Source organism: Sinocyclocheilus anshuiensis, unplaced genomic scaffold, assembly GCF_001515605.1.
Source record: "Sinocyclocheilus anshuiensis isolate Anshui unplaced genomic scaffold, SAMN03320099.WGS_v1.1 scaffold1865, whole genome shotgun sequence".
NCBI classification, from domain to species: domain Eukaryota; kingdom Metazoa; phylum Chordata; class Actinopteri; order Cypriniformes; family Cyprinidae; genus Sinocyclocheilus; species Sinocyclocheilus anshuiensis.
The window spans coordinates 140,392-148,813 of NW_015541046.1; positions in this window are offsets into that span (position 1 = coordinate 140,392).

Here is an 8,422-nt window from a genome sequence, read left to right on the forward strand (position 1 = left end):
GAATGCATTACATATAAGTGAAATCTTGCTTGTCCAATTACTGTACATTTCATATTTCTTATGTTACCACAAATACACAAAAATACTTCTTTTGAATACTTCAAAAATGATTCTTGCTGGACATCCTGTCGCTCTTGTTGGTCAGGCCAAAGATTTTCATCAACATCACATCTGATGTTTTCCATTGCCATGCACCGGGGGAAAAATCTCCTTGAATGCCGCACCCATCCCCTGCAATGATCAACTACACTTCAGTTTCTCCTTCCCTGAACTCATGTGATTCATGTTTCCTGGTTCTGTGTTTTAGTGACGGTTCCTTATTCCTGCTCCTGTAGAGTCACACTAACACGCATATTTGGTTTGCATATTTTATGGGTTCATTCCATAGGGGTAATTGTTTTTATATTGTACAAACTTTATTTTCTATCCCCATACCCTAACCCTACACTTAGACCTACCCCTCACACAAAACCCTCTGCATTTTTAGATTTTAAAAAAACATAGTTTAGAATGTTTTTGAAGCCATTTGGGAAGTGTCCTTGAGCCCAACCCCAGGACGTCCAACATGAGGGCCCTTAGGGTAACATGGGCCAATAAGGGCACAACTAGCCTGGAATACTAGCAGAGGTACATGTTGATTAGGTGGACAAGATCCGTGCCTGCAGGGCAGGGATGTCCAGGTTATAAAATCTAGCAAAGGTAGACAGCGAAGACCAGCCAGCTGCCATACAGATATCTCCAATGGAAACTCCGCTGGACCAAGCCCAGGGGGAGGCCATTCCCCTGGTGAAGTGGGCCTTAACTTCAATGGGGCACTGTGAGCCCACTGAGGTGTAAGACAGTGCTATGGTGTCTACTATCCAATGGTATAGTTTCTGTTTCATTAATGTCAGCCCTTTAGAGCGGCCTCCGAAGCACACAATGAGATGCTCTGATTGCTGATACTGCTTAGAGAGCTCTATATATCCCAATGGCCTGAACCGGGCAGAGTAAATTAGCACCCTGCTCCTCCTCCAAGAAGGGAAGAGTTAAAAGGGTAATGACCTGTGCTTTGAATGAAGTCGACAGCACTTTAGGCACATAAACGTGTCTTGGCTTAAGGATGACTTTGCAGTCTGTAGGTCCAAACTCAAGCTCCCTGAGAGCACCTGCAGGTCACGCACTTGTTTGACTGACACTAAAGCCAGCAGGAGGGCAGTATTAAGGGGCAGGAGCATTAAGTTGGCTGACTGAAGTGGCTCAAACGGAGGCCCTTGAAGGGCCCTGATCACCATTCTGTCTCCCCTCAGGAACTTAATTACTCTTTTGGTTTTCCTACAGACTGGCCAGTCAAGATAGTGTGATTCACTGCAATGGCTGCCACATACAATTTGAGCATGGAAGGGCATCTCCGTTCTCCTGAAGACACACTCACTGCCCTGGGACCACATGTCCCCTGACTGGTTCAATTTGCCTGGCACATGCACTGCCTTCAAGAAGCGCAGGTTGCATTGTGCCCACAAGAGGAGGTGCCTTACTATTTTGTATGAAGCAGGCCCAACAGAACCACAGAGGAGGCGGCCGCCATCAGGCCCAGCATCCTCTGGAAAACTCTAATGGGAAGAAAAGCTCCTACTTTAAATGATGCTGCTGAATTTTCAGTGAGTGTTCCAGCGCAAACCAGGCCCGCGCCTGTCTGAGTCAAGAACTATGCCCAGCAAAGCAATTCACTGGCTGGGAGACAGGAAACTCTTGGCTAAATTGATTCTGAGCCCAGGGTGCTCCAAATGAGTGAGGAGCAGATTCCTGTGGCCACAGAGCTTGTGCTCCGACCAGGCTAATATTAGCCAGTCATCGAGGTAGTTCATGACACGCATTCCCTTCTGTCTCAGAGGGAAGTGGGCCACGTCCATATACTTTGTAAAAGTGTGTGGAGCCAGGGACTGTCAGAGTGGAAGAACTGCATACTGGTAAGCCACCTCCTCGGACGTGAATCTCAAGAACTGTCTGTGATGGGGACTAAATGGACATGAAATTATGCATCTTTCAAATCCATCAACAAGAACCAATCCCTGGGCAATCTGTTTGGTTCTGATAAAAGAGAATATGGTAACACTTTCTATGAAGCCCGTATTTATAATACATTATAAGGGTATTCTTAAGGCATTATAATGAATGCATAATGCATTATAAAAAAAACGTATAATATGTTATATCAACTCATGAATAATCATAACAACAGTTATAATACATCATAATACTTACGTATTTGTGGTTAACTGTTCTTATGAATATTCATGAGATGATACAACATATTATACATTTTTTTATAATGCATTATGCATTCATTATAATGCCTATAATGTATTATAAATACGGGCTTCATAGAAAGTGTTACGGAGAATATTTTTTGACTAAAATCTTTACCTGGAAGTCTGAGGTTTATATATGTTGGTGAGTAGTTTTGAGATTGTGTTTACTGTTGTGACAAAATATTGAATTGTTTCATGAGTTAGCAATTGTTAGCAATTCAGAAAAACTTAATATAACTTAACTGTAATATAAACTTAAGAATAAACAATTTTGCTCTCTTTTTTAATGTGCATGCTTTAGATGATTATTTGCCATTTATGCTGTTCAAATATTTTTTTACTTATTTGAAAAAGTTTGACAAAAAAAAGAAATATTTTTGCTCTATTTTTGTTTTGTTTTCTTGTCAATGATTTCGATTTTTTGTTTTTGTTTGCTTTTGTTTTGTTCTTTCTTTCTATCTTTCTTTTTTCTTTCTTTCTTTTGTTCATTCTTTCGTTTTGTTTTTATTTATTATGTTTATTTATGATGTGCGTGCTTTACACAGGTATTTGCTCTGTATTTATTGTACACCTGAAAATTATGGACACCAATATTGTGCAAAAATAAGAAATGTTTTGGCTCTTTGTCTATGATTTAAATATCATATGATTTGATCTGTGATTAAAGATATTTGTACTGAAAAATATGACAAAAATATAGAAGAATATATATATTTTTTTTTAAGTGAACTATGACACATTATTCGTGATGACCTTCATGTTATTCACGTTGGCACTAATGATGTTCGACTTCGCCAGTCGGAGATCATTAAAAATAACATTAAAGATGTGTGTAAACTTGCAAGTACAATGTCAGACACTGTAATATGCTCTGGTCCCCTCCCTGCTTACCGTGGTGGCGAGATACAGCAGACAGTCGTCACTCAATGACAGAATGTCAAATGTAATAATAATAATAGTAATAATTGTCTAATTTAAAAAAATAAAACTTCTTATCTTTTACATTTAATTGGCTAAAAAATAAAATACACTGCTGGACAATGACCAATAATTTGTATTCTATAATATTTTTGTATTCTATATATTTTCCTGATGACAATTTTATGATTATGATTGGTTTATATTAGGGCTGTGCAAAAAATCGAATGCGATTGTCATGTGCATCTCATCAGTAAAGCCAGTTCTGTGGTTAGTAGTAAATCTCCATCACGTGCTTTCAGATGGAGCACCATTTACTACACAGAGCCGTAGTTCACTGACAAGCTATGCAATATCACGTTCATAATCGCAGGCGATTCATCGGCTTTACTGATGAAATGCGCATGGTAATCGCATTCAATTTTTTGCATTCAATTTTTTGCACAGCCCTAGTTTATATACTACAAGCACTTTTTCCATTTTTATCACAGAATAAGGCACAGAATATATTTTATAGCTTCTGTACTGTAATAAATGCTATGTCAGGTAGCACTGTATCCTTCATATACTTTATTTTTTTTACCTGGAGAAGACTTGAAAAACACACATAAATGTATATATTGTCACAATTGTTTATTGCCTTCACGTTTCATCAATTAAGGTTTATGCTTGTTATTCAGCTGAGCTACAGTGATCGCGGGATGACTTTGTCCATATTAGGAATTTCCTGGCATGTCAAACAAACCTACTACTTCTTTGATTCCATTTTGGACTTTCTGCAAGAGAGCGCCCTCTGGCTTCAAGTATGAATGAAACATAGGCTTGGATGAAACTCACACTGCATGAGAGTGTTTAGTGCTCTGTAATGTTTACATCGTTTTAGATACGAATAAAAAGTAACCAAAACGATTTTGTCTCTTTTTATTTAAATCTAGATTTATTCACTGGCCCTTAAAACATCCACGTGAACACACTTGGCCGGAAAAAAGTGCAGGGGAAGAGTTTAGGGTTTTTTAAAAGTTGGGGAAACACGTCTCCCGTGTATTCTACGCCCCATGCTACAGGGAGCCACCGCAGCAGAATGAAAGAGCCACGGGATGCTGACCCCTGGGCTAAACCGACCGTCTGCTAGCCACCTCACGTCACAGAAGTCAGTTAATACTCAGCACATAGAGACTCTTTTACCTAGATATCATACTATAGAGGCTGTATCTGTTCCCCGAACTAGCAAATACAAAAAAATGTCCAAAATAATCTAAGGGTAACAATTTAATTGATGTTCAAGAAATAAAAAAGATACATAATACAGATAAACAAATTATAAAGCTTGGCTTAATGAATAGTAGATCCCTTTCTACGAAAGCACTTTTTGTAAATGATAAGATCACAGATCATAACTTAAATGTGCTCTGTTTGACAGAAACCTGGCTAAAACCAGATGATTACATTATTTTAAATGAGTCTACCCCCTAAGATAACTGTTATAAACATAAGCCACTTCCAAAAGGTAAAGGGGGAGGTGTTGTGACAATTTATAGTAATATTTTCAATATTTCTCAAGGTCTGGTTTCAAGTATAATTTGTTTGAAGTAATGGTGCTTCATATAACGTTATCTAGAGTGGTAAGCGTTATTGATAAATCCCCTTTGATGTTTTTACTGGCTACTGTATAAAGGCCACCAGGGCACCATACAGACTTCATCAAAGAATTTGCTGATTTTCTATCTGAGTTAGTGCTGGCTGCAGATAAAATCTTAATTGTTGGTGATTTTAATATCCATGTTGATGATGAAAAAGATGCATTGGGATCAGCATTTATAGAGATTCTCAACTCTACTGGGGTTAGACATGTATGTGTCAGGGCCTACTCATTGTCGAAATCATACTTTAGATTAAAACTATTACATGGAATTGATGTTAATGGCATTGAAATTCTGCAGCAGAAACGATGATATCTCAGATCATTATCTAATCCTGTGTATACTCCATATAGCTAAAGCTGTAAATTCAACTCCTTGTTACAAATATGGTAGAACCACTGATCTATAATAGAGAACTGGATTGCTCATGATGTCATAAAAGTGAAGCCGCTGCGCCGCCATATTGGTATTCTCCAGTATTCCCATACATTTTATTGAATTAATATGAAATCGTACGATTTTACTGAGAAAAAATCACCTAACAAGTCAGCGTTTTTATATTTTAAGTATCCCTGTACATTTTTACAATGTAAACGTCCTAAGCATGTAAACGCTTATTTGTTTAATGTCGGGAATTTCCCCTGCTTATTAAAAAGTTACATTCATATACATTACAGTAGCATAGCCTACATCAGATGAACATGATAAACATCTGACAGACGAAATCCTTAACATATGTATTACAAATGACAAAGTGCTCATTCTGAAATCTGAATAAAGATTTATGCTTTGTATACACATATAGGCTACCTTAATTCACCTTGTACAGTTATTCACGGTTTATTTGGTTGTAGTGTTTTTATTCATACAGTAGGCTAACTGCAAATAGCATATTTCAACAATGATTTCGTTAACAACATTAATTTAAACGTTGGTTTAATTATTAATTTAACATATATAACGTTGCATAACATTTTACATAAAAACATCAACGTTACTGCTAGTAGTAGTAAAATGGCATATTTGCATGATCTTGGAGAGTGAAATGGATGTTGCTCAATCAGGACATTAAAAATATACAAATCATAACTTATTCAGAGAAATAACAGTGACTACATATGGTACAGACTTAAAGACATGAAGCTTTAATTCCAAGATGATGCATGGTAAGCTTTTAATTTCAATACAACATAGAGCAAAATAGTAACAGAGGCTTGTATTAATTGTATATTTGAACCGATTTTGGTGGCTAATACCAGATATACTGTATGTTTATGTTTAATAATTCCTGCATATACGTATAGTATTTATGTAGTAAATATATTTTGTGTTGGATCAGTTGCCTGTGTCGGCAAGTGCGCTGCAGACACACCAAACTTAACAATTTAAATATATCGGTTATCCTGCCTTCAAAGACCATAAACATTGAAGATAACATCTGAAGTAAAAATAAATGTACATATACATAACATAAAAACTAATCCTGTGTGACTGATTCGCTTCAAATCAGGTGATTTTAGGTCAGTGTAATTACTGACGTGGTAGGGAACAGTAAGCTGGTGGCTCGAACACTTCCGGTGGCTTCACCACCTGTCGGCAGTTTAGAACACAATGAGCAATCCAGTCATTATATATAGATCAGTGGGTACATCACTTCTACCACAAAAGACTGCTTTTTAAATAATCCTCCTGACTTATCTCAATTCCTCAGCATATCCAATAGCTCAGAAAAACTTGATGATGTCACAGAAACTATGGACTTTTCTTTAAAAAAAAAAAACTAGAAGTATTTTGTGTTGCATGGAGGGAAAGTACTTTCTCCTACAGAAAAGCCTTAAAAACTGCTAGATCTAGTTACTTTTCGTCTCTTTTAGAAGAAAACAAACACAACCCCTGGTATTTATTCAATACAGTGACTAAATTAACGAAAAATAAAGCATCAAGAGGCATTGACATTTCCCAACAGCACAGCAGTATGACTTTATGAACTACTTTACTTCCAGGATCAATACTATTAGAGATAAAATTGTAACTATGCAGCCGTCAGCTACAGTATTGCATCAGACGTGCACTATAGATCCCCTGAGGAACAATTCCACTCATTCTGTGCTATGGGAGAGGAAGAATTGTATAAACTTGTTAAATCATCTAAACCAGGGGTAGGCAAGTTCGGTCCTAGAGAGCCGCAGTCCTGCAGAGTTTAGCTCCAACCCTGAAAAAAAACCTCACCTGCCTATAGCCTTAGTAATCCTGAAGACATTGATTAGCTTGTTCAGGTGTGTTTGATTAGGGTTGGAGCTGAACTCTGCAGGACTGTGGCTCTCTAGGACCAAACTTGCCTACCCCTGATCTAAACCAACAACATGTATGTTAGACCCTATACCAGTCATAGATATAAGTCATAGATCCTCTTCTGAATTTCTGATTCGTCATTGTCATTGGGATATGACTCAAAAACCTTCAAATTGTCTGTTATTAAGCCTCTGATTAAAAAAAACACAACTTGACCCTAAAGAATTAGTTAATTATAGACCAATCTTGAATCTCCATTTTCTGTCAAAGATACTAGAAAAGGTAATATACTCACAACTATGTTCCTTCTTAGAGATAAATGGTGTCTGTGAGGATTTCCAATCAGGATTTAGACTGTATCATATTACTGAGACTGCTCTCATCAGAGTTATAAATTACCTGCTCTTATCATCCGATCGTGGTTGTATATCTCTATTAGTGCTACTGGATCTTAGTGCTGCATTCGACACTACTGACCACAACATTCTTTTGAATAGACTAGAAAATTATGTTGGCATTAGTGGATTTGCACTGGCATGGTTCAATTTTTTCTTATCTGACCGCCATCAATTTGTAGCAGTGAATGATGAGGTATCATACCAATCAAAAGTGCAGTATGGAGTACCTCAAGGCTCAGTACTAGGACTGTTGCTTTTCACGCTTTTTATGTTACCCTTGGGAGATATCATCAGGAATGATGTTAGCATGGTGTTAGCTTTCACTGTTATGCTGATGATAATCAGCACTATATTTCTTCGTGGCCTGACGAAGCATTGCAATTTGCAAAACTAACGGAATGCATAGTTGATATAAAAAACTGGATCACTAGTAATTTCTTACTGCTGAATTCTGAAAATATAGAGGTGTTAATTATCAGATCAAAAACCTCTCCATGTAATAACCTAGTCTAACACTTGATGGCTGCTCTGTCAGTTCTTTGTCATCAGTTAGGAAACTAGGTGTGCTACTTGATAGCAATCTTTCCTTTGAAAGCCACGTGTCTAACATTTTTAAAACCACAGTTTTTCCATCTAAAAATATATATATATAATTTACAACCTATGCTCTCAATGTCAAATGCAGAAATGTTAATTGATACGTTCATGACCTCAAGGTTAGATTATTGTGTTGCTTTATTGGGTGGTTGCTATTCGCGCTTAATAAACAAACTCCAGTTGGTCCAAAATGCAGCAGCTAGAGTTCTTACTAGAACCGGGAAGTATGACCATATTAGCCTGGTTCTGTCAACACTGCACTGGCTCCCTGTTAAACATTATATAC